The 20,114-nt window shown below is 41.9% G+C and overlaps 1 long non-coding RNA gene across 2 annotated transcripts in view; it reads left to right on the top strand.

Annotated features, from left to right (window-relative positions):
- The window catches only part of LOC110343257, a 113,366-nt gene extending 94,664 nt beyond the window's left edge, over nucleotides 1-18,702 (top strand). For both annotated transcript variants that reach the window (XR_002385467.2, XR_005871605.1), the window contains 2 exons: nucleotides 16,674-16,804; nucleotides 18,476-18,702. This is a non-coding gene — a long non-coding RNA (uncharacterized LOC110343257). The remainder of the gene's footprint in view (nucleotides 1-16,673; nucleotides 16,805-18,475) is intronic.
- Nucleotides 18,703-20,114: the final 1,412 nt, after the last annotated feature.

Genomic DNA, 20,114 nt, shown 5'->3' with positions numbered 1-20,114 from the left:
GGCAAGTGTCTAGAAGGAAGGGTCCCAGGGTGGACCCTTATTACTGACAGCTGGCTTCCTTCTGGGCTCAATGCTAGAGGTCAAAAACCAGTTGTCTTAGCTACAGGGCACATTTTCTTAGAAGAGCAGAGGGCAGATGAATTAACACACGAGTGTGAAGTTTGGGGGATATGAAGGAAAGTGAGAGGTTCATACAGTCAGGGGGTGAAGGCTTGATCTACATGAGGCAGAGTGACTAACAGAAGGGAGTGAGGTGCAGGCATGTTCCATCGCTTTTCTGTCTCCGGCTGAACCATCCCCCTGAGCCCTCTGTGTCAGCTGTTGGTTCTAAAGAATAGCACTGGTAAGAATACTGTAATTATGTCAGCTCTGAGATCCTCTGGTGCAAGGCCCCAAGTTAAAGCCCAATATTGTATCATGGCCCAACATTGTGAAATAGCAAGAGCCTCAAAGATCCTTACTAAATTCTCCTCTCTGTTCTGTTCCTGCTTAGAGGGTTCCCCAAATAACAAACCTTCCTTACCCAGGGGACCCTGTATAATTCTTGTTTATCCCCAACAGCTCAGTTCTCTATCAGCTCACAGAGTCACCCAAATAAGCCCATTACACCTGACCCACTTTAGGCCCTTAGATGTGTTCACTCTTTCTAAGTACAAGGCCTGTATAACTCTGTGTGGTGTATTGTGTCTTCCTGACACAAACCGTCCCTGTCATAAACTGCTAAGGTTGAGTGTCTCTTTCACACTTGGGTATGTGGGAATCTCCTTCATCAATCCATTGCACAAGAGGCAAGAAAGGCAGATGGTCTCGCCAGCCAGACACTATCATTTGAGCCCCTCTTGAGAGTAAGCTGCCACTCCCAATTTAATTTAACTGACCTTTTGGAGTTTCTCAGATTAAGTTCTTGCTAGGTCAAGTAGGAAGGTTCCCTTGGAGACTTGTGTGTGTGCTTCATGCTCTGACCTCTGAGTGAACTGTTGCCTCCTTCATTTGACTCCGGGCACCAGCTTCAACCCCTCATGAGTCCTCTTAGCAACCTACTTATCCTTTCCTTTTGGTTTTGAGGACACAGACATTGGGATTTCTGATCACCATCATGACTTCCATTCTAGAAGGAGTGTATGAATGAGCAAGAGAGAGTCTTATAGGGAGTGAGCCTCCGTATAATTAAGGGTTTCAATTTGATATTTCCTAGTTATCTCTATCAGTTAGAATAAAAGATGTAGCTGCTGTAACAAAATACAACTATGCAACTTGGCTTATAGAACCAATAAGCTCTTTGTCTCTCATACCGTTGTCTAAGGTATTGCTCTAGGTTAGCAAGTAGCTGTGTCAAATATGAATTTTCAAGAGTTCAGGTTCGTGTGTGTGTGTGTGTGTGTGTGTGTGTGTGTGTGTGTGTGTGTGTAGAAGTTGACTTTGGGTATCTTCCTCATTACTCTCCATTTTACTTGAGATATGGTCTCTTCCTGAACTTACCAATAGGTTGACCAGTAAGCCCCCTGTCTCTTCTTCCCCAGTAGGTGTTGACCTTATGTGGGTTCTGGAGATCAAACTCAGGTCTTCATGCTTACATGGCAAAAACTTTACCGACTGAACAATCTTTCCATCACTTAGGCTCATCTTTGACTGATTTCTGTTTGATCATTGTTATCTAGTTGGTGAAGGAGGAAGAATGCACAAAGCCAGGATCAACAGGATTATGAATTTCTTTGTAAACAAGTGAAAGAACAATTACTCATATTGTATCTGTACATACCTCATCTCTGGAACCTTGGGTACCCACAGCCTCAAGGCAAGTGAGGAGACACAGTCTTTGGCAGAATGGGCACTTGGGATTACAAACATGATATCTTATTTCTATTGCTGTGATAAAAAACCATGGCCAAGGTAATTTATTAAAAGAAAAAATTTATTTTGGGGCTTATGGTTCCAGAGGGTTGGTGTCCACAATGGTGGAGAAAAGACATGGCATTAGGAACAGCTGAGATCTCATAGCTTGATCTCCAGTTATCAGTGAGAGAGAGAGAGAGAGAGAGAGAGAGAGACACACACACACACACACACACACACACACACTGAGAGTGGTGAGAGTCTTTTGAAACTTTAAAGCCCACCTCCATTGATACAACTCCTTCAATAAGAACACACCCCTTAATCCTTTCCAAACAGTTCCACCAACTGGGGACCAAGTGTTCAAATTTATGAGCCTAAGGTTGCTGTTTTCATTTTGAAGCACTAAATATGACTTACTACATCCAGCTCACATATACACTTTTAAATTAAAGTAAAAAGAAACAGGTGATGTTAATTTTAATATTATATCTTCACTGAATATATATGTAAAAGTCATCATTTCAATACACAATATAAAATCACTGAGACATTTTATACCTTTCTAATATCAAGTCTTTTAAATTCAGTGAGTTAATTTGGATTTCCTCTATGTCTCTCTCTCTCACCATCCACATTTCAAATCCTCAGCTACCACACGTGCCTGGAGGCTGTGAACTGGTCAGCCCAGCTCTGTATCATCTCTCAGAAGGTTGCCAAGGGCACTAAACTACATTTGCTGGTGGTCGGCACCTTTTCATGAACACGCCCATGTTGGCTTCCAAAATCAATGTCTGCTTTCGGGGACCCCTTCCTAAGAACATGAGAGCAAATGTTCTCCAGAGGGCAATGCCGGGCTGGAAGCCCTAGGAGAGCTGTTGGGGGCAGCACTGGAACCAGCCCTTCATCCACCCCTTCACTCACCTCTTCATTTACCGTGAGTCTAGGGTGAGTACAGCTCTGAGAGGAACAGGTCCTTAACTGCCATCAGAACTGCAGCTTGCTGGGGCAATGTTCTGTGAATCAGACTAAGATTTCGGTCACGTGGTGTGCAGTCTCCTTTCCAGCCCATTGACACCACCTCCCATGATTCATCTGTTTCTCAGAGAAGCATCTCACGTCGTTAATTGCCTGCATCCCATGGCCCGCCTGCCACTCCCCAAAGCTGCAAATCAAGGTTTTTGTGACATCTCTTCCCTAGCAGTGACTTGTGATTAGGTTGTTGTTCCTAAAAAAGGTCCATCCCTCATCATCTTTGCAATTTCCCCTTGATTTTCTTGTTTGTTAAATTGCAGTTCCCTAGATAAAGACTGGTTTGGGAGTCTACTCACTTTCCTGCTCGTTACTCAGCCAGAAAGCACACCTAAGACTCAGGCTGTGGGACGCTACTTCAGAGACCGGTCCAATGCTTTCAGAGATGGGGAAACTGAGGACTGGGAAGGGAAAATTGCTTGCCCCAAATCACATAGTTTTTATTCCATCTTTTTGCCTTCAACCCACTCCAGCCTCTGACTCATAGGGCTGGCTCGGCTAGGCCAATGTTGTACTGTATGACTTATCACTGGAAATATTTCTTCCCATGGTGGGAGGAAATGTTTGGATCCTAAACAGCCCTCAGGTGTTTGGAGCTAGCCAACAAAGAACTCTGAATTCCAGTTTTATTGACAGCTGAGTAACTCTGGAGGGGTACCTTGCTTCTCTAAGCACTAGTTTCAATTTTTGGGGAATGTTTTTGAGACAGAGTCTCATTATGTAACCCTGGCTGTCCTGGAACTCACTATGTAGAGCAGGCTGGCCTTGAACTCATAGAGATCTACCCATCTCTGCCTCCTGAGAATTGAAGGCATGCACCACCATGCCTGGCATCGGTTTCCATCTTAACAGTGACAGTAACAACTGAGCCACATTAGTTGACAATGGTGATTGTGAACAAATAACCCTTTTCTCTAGTCCTCAGAGAGTGGCCTTTGCTGAACTCAGCGACTGTCTCTCTCTTCAAGCTGCCCCTGGGCTCTGCTACATGTCTGAGTCCTTCAAGTCTGGTGCGGTTTTCTGACACTGGGCTTTTGTCTGTACCATTTCCTCAGCTAATGATGCTCTCCCCACTCTCTCTTCTCCTGCTCCTCTGGTTGGTACCTTCTCATTCTTCAGAGGTCGCTCCCTAGTGACCTCCTTTGAGAGGTCTTTTTAGTCCCCTAATGAGCCCCAAATGCTTACCGTATCACCACATAGCTCTGTGCATTGGCCTCAGTGGTTAGTGTAGAGTAATAGATTTCACCATGTCACTTTCATGCTTATGTGTCATTGTGCTCATCTTCCTCACCTTCTCACCCCTCTGAATGGTCACCTTTCTCTTTCCGTAGTCTTCCCTGTTGCTTTCATGCACTTGTGTTACCCTCAAGACCTTTTCTTCCTTTCTCATGACCCTCTTTCTAGTCTCAGGGTCTGTATTGTATAAATTCATGCACATGTATGTATAACTTTAAATGTAAGTCCCGCAGATATGAGAAAATATGCAGTATTTGTTTTTCTGAACCTGGCTCATTTTGTTTAACACGATGACTTCTAGTTGCATCCATTTTCCTGCATATGTTATGATTTCAGGTATTTTTTTAGGCTGAATAAAATGTCATTGTCTGTATATACTTCATGTTCTCTATCCATTCATCTGTTGATGGACATCGAGGCTAGCTCCATTTCCTGGCTATTGTGGATAGTGTAGTCTCTCAGTGATGTGTGAGTCCTTCGGGCATTAACCCAAGAGTGGTATAGTTGGATCGTACTCTGCTTCTATCTTCAGGTCCTCTCCACTGATTTCACACTCACTAGTAGTGAGGGAGGTTTCTTTTTTCCCTACAACTTCACCAGCATTGCTTGCCACTCTTTTCTTGATGTTAGCTATTTTAACTGTGGTGAGGTAGACTCTTGAGGAACTTTTAATTTGCATGTCCCCAATGACAAAGGATGCTGAGCACTTTTCAAGTATTTATTGATCATTTGGATTTTTTTCTTTTGAGAACTATCTATTCTGTTCATTAGGCCATCTATTGATTGGATCATTTGTTTCTTAGTGTTTAATTGATATAGTTATTTATACATTTTATGGATTACTCTCTTGAGTGGCTGGCAAAGATTTATTTTTAAAGATCTATTTATCTATCTATCTATCTATCTATCTATCTATCTATCTATCTATCTATCATGGATGTAGTATTCTGTCTGCATGTATGCCAGAAGAGGTACCAGATCTCATTACAGATGGTTGTGAACCATGTGGTTGTTGGAATTGAACTCAGTGCTTCTGGAAGAACAGCCAGTACTCTTAACCACTGAGCTATCACTCCAGCACCTGGCAAAGATGTTTTTATTTTACTGTGCAGGCTGTCTTTTTACTCTGGTGATCATTTGCCATGTGGAAGGTTTTTAATTTCATGTGACTTCATTTATAGAAGTTTGGAGTAATTTCTGATACTGTTGGAATCTTGTTTTAGAAAGTCCTTGTCTCTGCATGTGTCTCACAGGGTTTTACCTATGTTTTCCTGTAGCAGTTTCAAATTTTCCAGATTAATCTTTGATCCATTTTGAATTGATTTTTGTTCAGAGTGAGAAATGTGAATCTAGTTTCATTCTTTCACAATATGGAGCTCCAGTTTTTCTAGAGCCTTTTGTTAAAGACGCCATCTTTTCTTGAATGTTTGTTTGTGACAGCCTTGTTAAAAATTGACTGTAGTTGTGTGGGTATATTTCTGAGTTCCCTGTTCTACTCCATTGATTTGCACATCTATTCTTGAGACAGTACCTTTCTGTTTATATTATTGCAGCTCTGCAATGTAATTTAAGATCACATATTGTGATATTTCCAGAATTTCTCTTTTCTGTCCACAATTGCTTTAGTTGTTTGAGGTCTTTTTGCTATAATGTGAATTTTAGGATTTTTTCTAGTTCTGCAAAGAATGTCATTGGAATTTCGATGAGGATTATGTTGAATCTGTAGATTGATTCCAGAAACATAATCATCTCCTTTGTTAGGTTTATACAATGTTGTAAGAAAGCTCTTGTGAGTGGAATTTTCACTTTGATTTCTGTCTCAGCGGGTTAATTATTGGTATATAGAAAAACCATTTATTTTTGTATGCTGATTTTGTATCCTGCTACTTTGCTGAAAGTGTATATAAGGGCTAAGAGTTTTCTGATGTGGTCTTTAAAGTCTTAAGTATAGGATTGTGTGTTGTCTACAAATAGGGATAATTTGACTTATTCTTTTCTTGTTTGTAACCCTTTTATTTTTCTCTTGCCTAGCTAAGACTCAGCACTATATTGAATAAGAATGTAGAGAATGATTACTTTTGTCTTATTCCAGAGTCCAACCTCCCCCACTTACTACAATGATAGTGTTAAGTTTGTTGTGTCATATTGAGGTATGTCCCTTCTATTTTTATTTCTAGTTCTCCAAGGCTTTTATTATGAAGGATTGCTGAACTTTGTCAAAGCCTTTTCTACATTGACTGAGATGACCACGTGGATTCTGCCCTTAAGTCTACTTATGTGCTGGATTAAGGAGATTGATTTGTGTGTGTTGAATAACCTTTTATCCACAGAATGAGAATAACTTGCTCATGGTATACAGTATTCTTCTTCTTTCTTTTCAAGACTGGATTTCTCTGTGTAGCTTTGGGGCCTGTCCTGGAATTCACTCTGTAGACCAGGTTAACCTCAAACCCACAGCGATCCTCCTGCCTCTGCCTCCTGAGTGTGCTGCCACTGCCCAGCTATATGCACTCAATGTAATATGTTCTTAAGCTTGATTTTCAAGAATTTCTTGGTGAAATTTTGTGTTTCTGTTCATCAGAGAAATTGGTCTATAGTTTTCTTTTTTGTTGTTGTGTCCTTATCTACTTGTGTAAAGTTGGATTTGCACAATGAACTTGGAAGTGTTATTTCCTATTTCATAGAAGAGCTTGTAAGTTCTTTGAAGGCTTGGTTGTCTTGACAATGAATCTGTCTGGTTCTGGACTTTCCTTGTTAAAAGGCCTTTAATTACTGCTTCCATATTGCTGTTATGGACTGTTTAAATTGTTGATATCTTCTTAATTTTATTTTTGTGGATATATATATATATATGTGTGTCTGTGTGTGTGTGTGTGTGTGATGTATACATGCATATTTGCATGCATGGGCACATGTGTACAAAGGTACTCATGTGAATGGAGGCATGTGGTTGAAACTGGTATTTTCCTTGATTGCTCTCTACCTTATTCATTTAAGGGTCTCTCAATTGAACCCAGAGTTCACCACTTCAGCTAGTCTGGCTGGCTAGCTTGCTCTGCCATTTTCCTGTCTCTGCTTTTTGCAGTGCTGAGGTTATAGTCAGGTTGCCTGGCTTTTCTGTGGGTCTGAGGGATCTGATCTCTGGACCTTATGTCTTCCTGGCAAGTACTTTCCCAACTGAGCTATTTCCTCAGAGAATTGATTTCATTTTGATAGGTCTTATGTGTCCTGGAATTTATTCATTTCTTCTAGATTCTTTACCAATTTTTTTTGAATGTAAGTGTTCAAAGTACTCCATAATGATGCTTTCTATTTCATTGGAACCCACACTAACTTGCCTCCTCCACTCTAATTTCATTACTGTGGGTTTTTTCTTTCTTTTAGTTAGTTTGGCTAAGAGTTTGTCAATCTTGGTTATTTTTACAAAGTCCCAATTCTTGTTTGATCAATTCTACATATTATCATAATTTCAGAAATTTCTGATCTGATTTTTATTATCTCTTACACCTTCCTGCTTTTGGGTTTGGATTATTGTTTTTCTGGGATCCTGATGTGCATCCCGAGGTTATTTGTTTGAGTTGCACACAATCCTCTTATACCTAGTCTGGACTATGTCCCATAGGTTCTCATTTGATTCTAGAAATTTTGAAATTTTCTTTCTGGTTCTTTTAATGGCTCACTAGTCATTCCAGAGTGTGTTATTCACGCTCCATGTATGCTTATGAGTTCTCTTGTTATTGATTTATAATTTCATCCTATTATTTGGTACCAGAAATTATTTCATTATTTTTTGTATTTGAGAAGACCTAATGGGTAGCCTAAAATATGGTCTATCCTAGAGAAAGTTTCATGGACTGCTGAGAAGAACATGTGTTCTGTTTCTGTTGGATAGAACGTGCTGTATCATCTGTTGGGTCCGTTTGATCTGTGGTGCAGTATAACACTGGTTTTGTTATTTTTTAGTTTGGATGACTTATCTAGAGATAAAAGTGGGGTATTCAAACCACCCACTGTTATTCCATCAATACTAATTTGACATTTTATGCCCATTAGCGTTTGTTTTTTTTAAATAAAATTTAAAGCTCCAAATTTTAGAGCATATATTTATGACAGTTATATCTTGTTTTAAAATGATATATTTTATTAATTCTTAGAGAATTTCATATAATATATTTTGATCATATTCACTCCCACTCCTCCCTCCAGCTCTTCTCAGATCCACCATTTTCCTCTCTCCTCCCATTTTTTTCTTTCTGTCACTGTCTCTCTGATTCTCTCTCATACATACAGCAGATGCTGTGTGTTCTTTTTGTTAATATGTAGCGCTTTACTTATCTCTTAGGACCAATTTTTGTTTGAAATCTACATTATCAGATATCAGAATAGCTACACTCACTTATTATTGGTATATGCTCATTGGATAGATTACCCTTTACATTTTGACTCTTAAGTCTGTCTTTACCTGTCATGTTGTTTCTTAGAGCTAACAGATCTAGATTTTTAATCCATTCATCCGTTTTGCATTTCTGTATTGATGATTTGTGTGCATTTAAGGTTATTATTGACACATATGTATTAATTCTTGTGGCTTCTTTGGTCGTTTTTCTGGTTGGTTGGAGCATTGTTGGATTTTTCTTTCTCTCCTGTTAATATAATAAATAGCCAGTTTACTGTGTTGGACATGATGGATTCCTTCCCAACTCTCCTTTATTTATCTATTACTCTCATGAAATTAATTCTCTTATGTGCTCTCGTGATTGGCTTTCTCCTTCCTCTGTGTATAGCATTTTTTTTGGCATCTTCTGTAGTACTGGCTTGGTGGTTATGAACATTCTTAGTTTGTGCTTGTCTTGGAATGTTTCTATTCCTCTGTCCATGATAAAACAGCTTGACTGGACACTGACATATATTTTTCCATGCTTTCCTGGGTTTGAAGGGTGGCGATGAAAGACTGGATGCTGTCTCAGGTTCTGCTCTTTGTAGGTGAGCTGATGTTTCCTCATGCAACTTTTAACGTTGTTTCTTTGCTTTGGCATTTTGACATCTTGACTATAATATGTCATGGAGATGTTTTTCTCTGGCCATATCCATTTGAAGTCAATTTTTTTAAAGGAAGAAAATAGGTCTGTTGAGTATACTGTAGGGGCTAATGTATTGGAATTTTGGACAGTTAAAAAGGTACTGCCCAGCCTACAAGATCAACTCAAGAAAATCAGCAGCCCTACTATATACAGATGATAAAAGGGCTGAGAAAGAAATCAGAGAAACATCGCCCTTTACAATTGCCACAAACAACACAAAATACCTTGGGGTAACGCTAACCAAACAAGTGAAAGACCTGTATTGCAAGAACTTTGAATCTTTAAAGAAAGAAATTAAAGAAGCCCTCAGAAAATGGAAAGATCTCCCATGCTCTTGGATAGGTAGGATCAATGTAGTAAAAAAGGCAATCCTGCCAAAAGCAATCTACAGATTCAATGCAATCCCCATTAAAATCCCAGCACAATTCTTCACAGACCTTGAAAGAACAATAATCAATTTTGTATGGAAAAACAAAAGACCCAGGATAGCCAAAACGACCCTGTTCAACAAGGCAACATCCGGAGGTATCACCATCCCTGGCTTCAAGCTGTTATAGAGCTATAGTCCTGAAAACAGCTTGGCATTGGCACAAAAATAGACAGGTAGACCAATGGAATCGAATTGAAAACCCTGATATTAACCCATACATGTATGAACATCTGATCTTTGACAAAGAAGCTAAAAATATACAATGGAAAACATAAAGCATCTTCAACAAATGGTGCTGGCATAACTGGATGCTGGCATGTAGAAGAATGCGGATCAATCCATGTCTATTGCCATGCACAAAACTTAAGTCCAAATGGATCAAAGACCTTAATATAAATCCAGCCACACCGAATCTCTTAGAAGAGAAAGTGGGTGGTACCCTTGAATGAATTGGTACTGGAGACAGCTTCCTGAACATAATACCAGTAGCACAGACAGTGAGATCAACAATTAATAAGTGGGACCTCCTGAAACCGAGAAGCTTCTGTAAGGCAAAGGCCACAGTCAGCAAGACAAAAAAGGCAGCCCACAGAATGGGAAAAAATATTCTCTAACCCCACATCTGACAGAGGGCTGATCTCTAAAATTTACAAAGAACTCAAGAAGCAAGTCTCCAAAACACCAAAGGATCCAATTAAAAAGTGGGCTACAGAACTAAGTAGAGAATTTTCAACAGAGGAGTGTAAAATAGCTGAGAGGCACTTGAGAAAGTGCTCAACATCCTTAGCCATCCCAGAAATGCAAATCAAAACAATTCTGAGATACCATCTCACTCCTGTCAGAATGGCTAAAATTAAAAACACCAATGACAATTTAAGCTGGAGAGGATGTGGTGAAAGGGGAACACTCCTCTACTGCTGGTGGGAGTGCCAACTTGTTCAGTCACTTTGGAAATCAGTATGGAGATTCCTCAGAAAAATGGGAATAAACCTACCATAATACCCAGCAACTCCACTCTTAGGCATATACCCAAAAGATGCACATTCACACAACAAGGATGTCTGTTCCACTATGTTCATAGCAGCATTATTTGTAATAGCCAGAACTTGGAAGCAACCTAGATGCCCCTCAACTGAAGAGTGGATAGAGAAAATGTGGTATATTTACACAATGGAGTACTATTCAGCAGAAAAAACAATGGAATCCTGAGATTTGCAGGCAAATGGATGACACTAGAAGAAACCATCCTGAGCAAGGTAACACAGTCACAAAAAGAGAAACATGGTATGTACTCTCTCATATATGGATTTTAGACAAAGATCTGGGGAGTGCCAGCCTACAATCCCATGGCCAGAGAGTCTGGGAAACAGAAACTTCATTCAGTGGCTGATGGAAGCAGAGGCAGACTCCCACGGCTAAGCACTGAGCTGAACTCAAGAAAGCCAGTGACAGAGAGGGAGGACTGATGTCCAAAGGCATGAAGACTAGGCTGGTTTAACCCCCAGAAACAGCTGACCTGACAAGAGTTAGCTCTTGAATCCCAGACTGATGCCTGGGAACCCAGCATAGGACTGATCAAGACCCCCTGAATGTGGGTGTCAGTGAGGAGGCCTAGGTAATCTATTGAGCCTTGGGTAGTAGATCAGTATTTATCCCGGGTATACAAATGGGCTTTGGATTCCAATCCAACAATGAGAGATGCACTCTCACCCTGAACTCTTGGGGGAGGTCTAGGCCCTGTCCTGGATGAAATGACAGACTATGGACATCCCCATGGAGGGCCTCACCCTCCCTGGGGAAATGAGGGGATATTGGAGGGGGTTGTTAGGAGAGCACAGGAGGAGGGGAGGGGAATGGAGAGGGACCTGTAATTGACATGTGAAGCAACCTTGTTTCTAATTTAAATTTAAATTAAAAAATAAATAATAAAGTAAATTCTTAAAAAAAGGTACTGCCCAAAGCCTCAAATAGCAGTTTTTGAATCAGACATTGATAGTTCAACCTTAAGCTTTAATATATATAGGAATATATATTTGAGGAATAACAGTAGGAAAATGTGAAAAATCTTTGCTTTCCATTATGTTTCAATAGTCAAAGAACCTTTGTACTCACATTAAAAATGCTTCAATTCTTCATTGGCAGGAGTCCCAAATCTGAGCTGAGGCATTTCAGTCCATGTGTGGACTGAGCCTGTGCCTGGTGCCAAGTGCCCATGTGTATTCAGAAGCAAGGCAAAAGTGGAGCTGTGCAAAACAGCATGGGAGCCCTGCTAGGACCCCTCGGGCTTGCGTGCCCTCCATTTTGAATTAAGTTTAGGTCATTACATGCTCAGAAATCTTTTACTGTCATCACATTTTCATACCCCTCCATATTCAGTTGTGAGACTCTGTAGGGGACTGACCTATAGTTTAAGAGGCTGAGTCTCCTTATGCCAGGGCGCTTGCCACTCAGCCTGTGAGGAGTCACAGCCTATGTTTCCAATCCTGACTGGAGGTGAGTCAGCCAGCCCCTGATTTGGGCTGGTCCTCGGACGCCCATTCTTTCCTTTTCCACACCAGATTTGTTCTTAGCTGGTCTGTGGAGCCCAGTTAACATGTGAAGTGGATGTCAGAAGGTTGGCCTGATCTATGCAGTGGAAACTAATATGGGAATGCATAGGTGGGGAAGAGTAGGAAAGCCCCCCAGAGAGGGCGAGGCAGAGTGTGGGGAAGTGCCGCATGTGGGACACAGGGAGCTGTCTTTTGTGGGTGTTAGGAGCTTGCGTCTTTCTTGAGTTAGTGGGTAAACATTGGAAGTTCAGATTCTCCTTGACCAATGCTGGGGTTGCATTCTGACAAACCCATCACCATGCTGCAAATATCATAGGTCAGAAATACATTTTTTTTTTGGTTTTACGAGACAGGGTTTCTCTGTATTGTTTTGGAGGCTGTCGGTCCAGCCTGGCCTCGAACTCCCAGAGATCTGCCTGCCTCTGCCTCCCGAGTGCTGGGATTAAAGGCGTGTGCCACCACCACCCGGCTTCAGAAATACATTTAATGACAAGGCCTGCTGGGCACCCTCGCTTAGCATCACGGGGCGGGGGGTACTCGTGTGGAGTGTAGGTTGTTCCCCTTCCCTGCAAGGCTGGTGGGGAGTCGAGTGTTGCTCACACTGCCCAGTGTGGAGAGAGAAAATTAAACTGCACATGGTTGACCCACAAAAAGATAAATGTCGAACTCTAGGATACAGTCTCTATTGAATGTGTATCACTTTTGCATGATCACAGAGACAAGGGATTGTTAAGTCAGAGTGGGGAAGTCATGAACTATATTTTTTCTGGTGTTGGGCCCAAACAAGGGACTTTTAATGTGTAAGTATTCTACCACTGGTGAGGTCCCTACCTGGCTGTGTATTTTATATTTCTTCTTTGTTCAGTGTGTCTACTGTCTATGCACACACGTGTTGCAGTGTGTGTGTGTTTGTGTGTAAGCCAGAAGTTAATGTTGGGTGTCTTTCACTATTGTTCCACACTTTATATTTTGTGGGTTTTGTCCTGTCTTGGAACTCCAAGAGACTTCAAAGTTGGCCCTGCATTCCCAGGGATCTGCTTATTTTGGTCTTCCAAATGCTGGGATTAAAGGCCAGTGCCACCATGTCCAAGCTGTCCATCTTGTCTTCTGAGAACAGAGTCTTTCACCGACCCTCAAGATCCTGGAATGTCTATATAACTCATCTGTAAGCTCTGGGTAGGTGTTGCTGCCATACCCTCTTCCCACCCCAACATTAGGGTTACAGATGACTATTACAGCTTTTTATGTAGGTACAGGGGATCCAAACTCAGGTCTTCAAGCTTCTGTAATAGGCATTTTACCAGCCAAGTTATCCCCCAGCCCCTAGATTATTTCTTGATTACTAAGCAGTTTCTTTAATAAGTTTTTACAACATTTATTTGTGTGTGTGTGTGTGTGTGTGTGTGTGTGTGTGTGTGTGTGTGTGTGTTTAGGTCAGAGGAAAACTTGAGGGAATCAGTTTTCTCATGCCACTATGTGGGCTCCAGGATTGAACTCAGGCTTGGCAGCTGGGACTTTTCCCCCTTGAGCCCTTTGGCAAATCCCTGTGAGAAATTTCTTTAGACAAAACATTACATGGAGGCTGGCCCACACCTGCATTTGGGTTGCATGATGTTGGCATTTGGGAAGAGTCCTGGTCAGGGTTATTGGAGGTGATGAGGTGGACACTGTCAAGGGCTGAGGCAGTGGAGGGGGATGGGACTGTTCAGAACAGGGCTGGGTCTATTTGCAACCCTTAGGTCACCCAGCTTCTGGCATGCTCAGTGCCTGGTGAACACATGTGGAATAATACCAATAGTACCAATTACTGCTCACAGGTGTCACACATGTACCATGTGCCTGTCAGCTTCTTAAGAGTCGTACATGGGCTACCTCAGTTCTGCTTGCAGTTGTGAGGTAAGTAGCACCACTGTCTCAGTGAGGGGAGAGTTGAAACACAAGGAGACTCAGCGACTTTCAAAGTCAACTCCACTTGGAACCAGTGGAATCTGTATTCGAATCCATGAACTCTAAGTCTTGATAACCATCCCAGGGATCAAAGCAATTTGTTTTTATAAATGGAAGGGCGACTTTAGAAAGAAATTTAAGGACTTTCTTGTATTTTTCTCTCTCTCCCTTCCCTCCTCTCTTTTGTGAGAGATTTGCCATAGCATTATGTGAATTTATTGGATTTATAATATGGGTTACAGAGGCAACAGTTTCAGTTAAGGAAAATTGGCTGCTTTTTCCAAATGTCATGTATCTCATTTTCTTTCAGCAGCGCTGGCCTTCTCCAGCTCCTCTCAGCTCCTACGTCATTCAGAAGTAGGCCCCACAATTAGAATGTGAGAAACCCTCACACACCAATCTGGGTTTTGATATTTGTTCCAAGGGACACTTAAAATAAACCCTGAAGTTGATTATGAAAGAAGAGAAATGAATGGGAACTAGAGGATATTGAACAAGAAGTGAACGCGGGGCAGTCGGACATTGCCAATGACGAGGGACCCCATTCATCCATGAACAAACCACCCACCCCTCTGGTTCTCCCGAGGGTACATAGGTCTTTCTCTGTCCCCTGTCTGATCCCACACCCATGTCTTATATGTCCTTCCTTCTCCTCTCTTCTTCCCTCCTTCCTTCTTTGGTTTAGTCTTTGAATCACTGACCAATTCATCCATTTCTGTTTTTTATTTTTAAAATCCAAGGGCAATTTTATTGGAGTTTGAAAGGACCTCCCACTCCCAGGCAGGCAATCAGTAGATCTCAGTAGCTGCCTGGAAAAAGAAAATGGAGGGGAGAGAGAGGGAGGGAGGGAGAGAGGGGAGGAGGGAGGGAGGGAGGAGAGGGAGAGAAAAGCCACACTCTAAGCTGGCATGAGGTCAGGCACATAGTAGACAAGCAACCACATGATGTGGAGGGAGGCTTTAAAGAAAGAGACAGGAAGCCTAAAGTATTGCTGGGCGGTGGTGACACACGCCTTTAATCCTAGCACTTGGGAGACAGAGGCAGGTGGATCTCTGTGAGTTCGAGGCCAGCTTGGTCTACAGAGCTAGCTCCAGGACAGCCAGGATTATTATTTAGAGAAACCCTGTCTCAGAAAACCTTAAGAAAAAGAAAAGAAAGACAAGAAAAAGTGCATGTTAGGTTCTGGCCAGAATCTGAAAGAAAGTGACAGAGAAAGGAGAATGAGGAGCTGTTCCTTCTGACTCAGGCCTTAGAAAGGAGGGCAGACCCAGCGGACCCTCACCATGGCTCATAGGAATCACAGTGGGAATATGAGGACAAGGGAGGGGAGTTCTGTGAAGGAAAAGTGCAGTACCCCATTAAAGAAACGAGCCCTCATGGCTTAAGATGAGCTTGCCTTTTAGGGGTGGTCCCTTGATTGGATGAATGACTCACTCAATTGGAATGTTAGGCTTTGTCTCCATCCATGCCAAAGGTTCTACTTTCTTTCCATTACCTGGCTGTTATTGCTACTGTAACTTGCCCTCTCTGATGAAGTAGCCCTAACTATTCTTACAGAATTGGGCCGATGGCTGATCTGAGATCTTAGATCTGAGGTGTGGAAGTGTTGAGTGTGGCATTGACTCCTCCTTTTAATAAACATCTATTGGGCATATGCTCCCTTCCTGACACTGTGTTGGCTGCCAAGGACGCAAATCAGTAGACCACAGTTCCTGACTATGAGGAGCTCCTCAGCTAGCAGAGAAGATGGACATGAAAGCTGATGGCTCATGGTAGGGTACATAAGAGCCAGGAAGAAAGGCAGCCCAAGGAAGGAATGACTGCGAAGTGGAATGTGATCTAGCACAGGGCTTTGTTTTTTTTTCTGTAGCCCCTTAGTGTTTATACCATTTCGCAAGAACCAGTCTGGGATGGCTGACTTACTTATTAAACATATTTTATATGCCTAGAATTGCTGTAGAGCATTTATAATCATTTATATACAGCACTGCTAACAACCCCAAAGGAGTTTGATTTATAGATGTTAAATCCCTCATCACACAAATAATAAGAAGCAAAAACGGGATCAGAAAGAGCAGAGAGAGAGAGAGAGAGAGAGAGAGAGAGAGAGAGAGAGAGAGAGAGAGAGAGAGAGAGAGAGACGTTTAAATTCTTCTAATGTGGGTCAGATTCTTGGGTCCTGGCCTAGGACAGATAGGGACATAGGGAGTTAATTAAACAGAGGTGAGCAAACGTGTCCAAAAGTGACTCAATCAGTTTCTATTATATAACAGAGTACTGCTAAAAATTTCAGTTACACTGCTAAGGTTTTCTGTGAGATAACCTCATCTGAGCTTCAAAGTATGGCAGTGGTTGAGCTAAATTCCCGATGTAGATTTTCTTTAATGACCTGTTCCCTGTTCATTCATTCTGGGTTCCAGATCCTGGCTCTGAGCTAAAGACTCGCTAGAGTCTGAGCCCTGAACACATACCGCCCTTATTTGAACTTGTCTCTTTGGTAGATTACAAGAGCATAAACCAATTACACAAACACATCACAAACTTCTAAATGTATTTGTTTGTTAGCGTATCGTCAGAGAACCTATGCCGTTAAGCACAAATCAAGAGATGGGCAAGAGTGCATTTCATCACATGATCATATTACATCACGTGACCTGGTCCAACAACAAGAGAAGGCATACCTCTTCTAAAGAGAGGTAACAAAGAGGGAGTATTTTCTTTCTTTCTGTTTATTTTTATTTTATGTGTATGGAGTTTTGCCTGCATATATGTCTGTGCCCACGGAAGACATGAGACCACCTGGGACTAGAGTTACAGATGGTTGTGAGCTGCCATGTGGGTGCTGGAGATTGAACCCGGGCCCTTTGGAAGGATCAGCCAGTGCTCTTAAGCACTGAACCCCCTCTCCAGCCCCAAGAGTAAATATTTTCCAACTGTCATCTAAGAGTGGCAGCAGTTTTTTAGCCATAGTCCTAAAGGAAGAGTTGCAGGGTAGAAGCTGGAGAAGCTCCATGTGCAGAGCCCACGTCCTCAGGGCGTGCTCCTTTCCTGCAATGAGGTTACTCTATGGAGTAACCCAACAGGAAACTCACCTGGGCTTCCTACTGGGGCAGCATTGCATTAGCATGGTTGATTACCCACAAGGTTGGATTTGGTCCCCACCCTGTCACCATAAACCATCAAAAGTAGCCAGAGGAGCTACAGTGAACAACAAACATGAAATGTTTAAGACCGAGAGGTCGCCTTCCTGGATCCAGGAATAAACATCAGACCCCTCTTTGGGAATGATTAAATTTGTTCTCAGACAGCAGTAGTTTGAGAAGTGTTGCTTTTAGGGAGGGGTGGATCCCTGTAATGGCTCATCATCTTCTGGCACCTCTTGGCCTTAGTAAATTCAGAACAGAACAGTTTGGGACTAGACTCTTCAGCTGTTAACATTTTTTTCCTGAACTCACATTCCCCCCCTCCAAAGCAGGATTCATAAAGTTTTCTTGCATATGGAGACCCCCCCAATCATCAGCTTTGCATGGTTCACATACTTCTACTCAGTATAAAGTTTTAAAATACATAACAAATAATGTGCAGTGAATATATGCCCACTATAAAGTCCTTATAAAACCCAATACCATGAACAACAAATATATACCAATATAAATATGCAGGATTCAAGAGGAAGTAATTATATTGTAACACAGCTATCCAAATGTTAAGAAATATTTTGTAATGTTGTAGTAAATGTGTATATTTACTGACATTTTAAATCTCAAGCTAGCGGAGGGTTTAATAATTACTGTGATTTCAAAGCAGTATTGAGCATAAATATTTAACAACATTTGATACATGCAGCAATCATTAGGTGACTGAAAATATCAATGGGTTTTATTAGTGGAAATTCTAGATCCTATGGCTGCTTGTGGTTTGTTGCCTAAATTCATAATGGAAAAAGTGCTACATTTCAGTCAGAGATTCATGGGCAAAAATGATGTAATGTTTTGCTCAAGTACAAATAGTTCACTTGATTATTGATAGACCTATAAACCCCAGGTTCAGGAGCCTTGCTTCAAAGTCTTGTGTGATATGTACTTATTTTTAATTGTGCATTGAATGACAATCCAATTTGTTTCAAGAAAATTTTGAGAACTTTGAAAGAGTCCTCGAGAAAATTGGAGGCACCCTGGAGTTGAACAAAGCTTAACTGGGTTTGTTGTGTGGCTGTCTGGATGGATTTATGAGTAAAAGTGAGTGGGGGAATATTGATGACCAATAATCCCCTCATCTGAAAAATCTATGTTGTGTGACATGGATTCGAGGTGGGCTTGCTTTGGCCGCTTATCAGTAATGGGATTGAAATTTATTCAACCCCAAAGCATTGGCCCTGTGCCAAGGTGAGGATGGAAGAAAAATAAATGAAAATTAAGAAAAGCTGAAAGAAAACCAACTGTGCACAGCCTTTGGGAAATCCATTTGTGGCCACCGAGTCAGCATCCATCTGGAGTACACCAGCATTTTCACACCATCCAAGACGGAAAGAAATGGACGAGTCCCAAGAGCAAGACTAATGTTTGAATAAAAGCCATTTTCTGAATGACCCGCAGAGATTTTTATTATGCTCATGACTTTTTGGAATACTATCCATTGGCACTGTAAAACATTCCTTTCACAGAAGCCTTTTCCTGTTGGTTCCCTTAGAAGGGCTGTGAGGGTGGCGGCTAACTGTCGGGTGCAAGCCAATGTTTCAGAGCAGTGTGTTCCCTGGGAAGGAGGGGGTCACAGCTTGCTCATATCTCTGTCAGTCCTAGGTGACAGACTGGCTCTTGGTGTGGGTCTCCTTGAGGGGCCACACTTGGTGGGATGCTGGGAGTGGGTTGAGGAATATGTGTGTTCTGATCTGTTTTCCACTTTTTTTTTTAAAGTCAGGGTTTTAGGTATTCAGGCCAGCCTTGAAGTGTCATGTAGTCTAGGATGATCTTGAATTCTGATCCTCCTGCTCTACCTCTCCAGTGCTAGGGTTACAGGGTGCACCACTGTTCCTGGTTTATGCTGTGCTTAACCCAGGGCTTTGTGTGTTTGGCAAGGGTTCTTCCAACTGAGCCATATTTCCTGTCCCCTGATCCACATTTCTTGTTCTCCTGAGCTACTTTAATTGTTAGAGATTTGATGATACAAAGGGAAGTGAGGATGGGGGATGAAGGGGGAGTGTGGGGGTGTGGGGGTTGAGGGTGATCCTGCTCTTGAGGCTGAGGCTGATCTACTGTTTCAAGGCTCTACGATAGCAGTCAAACCAATATGAAATTACTAGAGCCTTCCTGAGATCTCAAGGAATAGAAGCTAAGAGGTTCTAGGGCATCACACAGATGTACTCTGCCTTGATGTAGGGCTGAGGCCAATACCCCAGAGCCCTGGGAAGAGATCTTATTGGCACCAGGAGGAATATGTTTCCCTTGGATTTCGAATCATGTCTTTTATCCACCATGTCCAAGATGGGAGCAGGGATCTCCTCTCTGAGCTACTCTCAGGTTAACAGCGAAGCCAGAGTCTTACGTGAGATATGCCTCTTCAGCCCTTTATGTCTATCCCATTCTACCCAGTCTGTCTCCTCATTGTATTTGCACTCTGCATGCAGACTGCCACCATCCTGTTAGTCAGCATCATTTTTTTTCTAGAGCCAAGGTCTAGATCTGTAGAATGGACTCATGGAGGCTCCACATCTTGTTTTGACCTTTTCACCAATTGTTGTAGGAATGTCTTATAACCAAAGGACAGAATGCATTTGCTTAGTATCCATTATTTATCACATTTATGTTTTGTTCTTTGGCCATTTCACACATGTATATAATATATTCTGTTCATATTCAACCTTTATCCTTTCTTCTCAATTCTAACTCCTTTTGCATTCCCTCTTTCAACAAGTCACCCTCTGTATTAGTATATCTATACCAGCTATACATTCTTGGACTGGGGAAATAACCACAGGATGAGTTCAGGGACCCACTAGACCTACTGTGA

The sequence above is a fragment of the Mesocricetus auratus genome, unplaced genomic scaffold, assembly GCF_017639785.1.
Source record: "Mesocricetus auratus isolate SY011 unplaced genomic scaffold, BCM_Maur_2.0 Super-Scaffold_100028, whole genome shotgun sequence".
In the NCBI taxonomy this organism is placed as follows: Eukaryota; Metazoa; Chordata; class Mammalia; order Rodentia; family Cricetidae; genus Mesocricetus; species Mesocricetus auratus.
The sequence above is the reverse complement of the archived record's forward strand: the minus strand, read 5'-3'. Positions and strand labels throughout refer to the sequence as shown.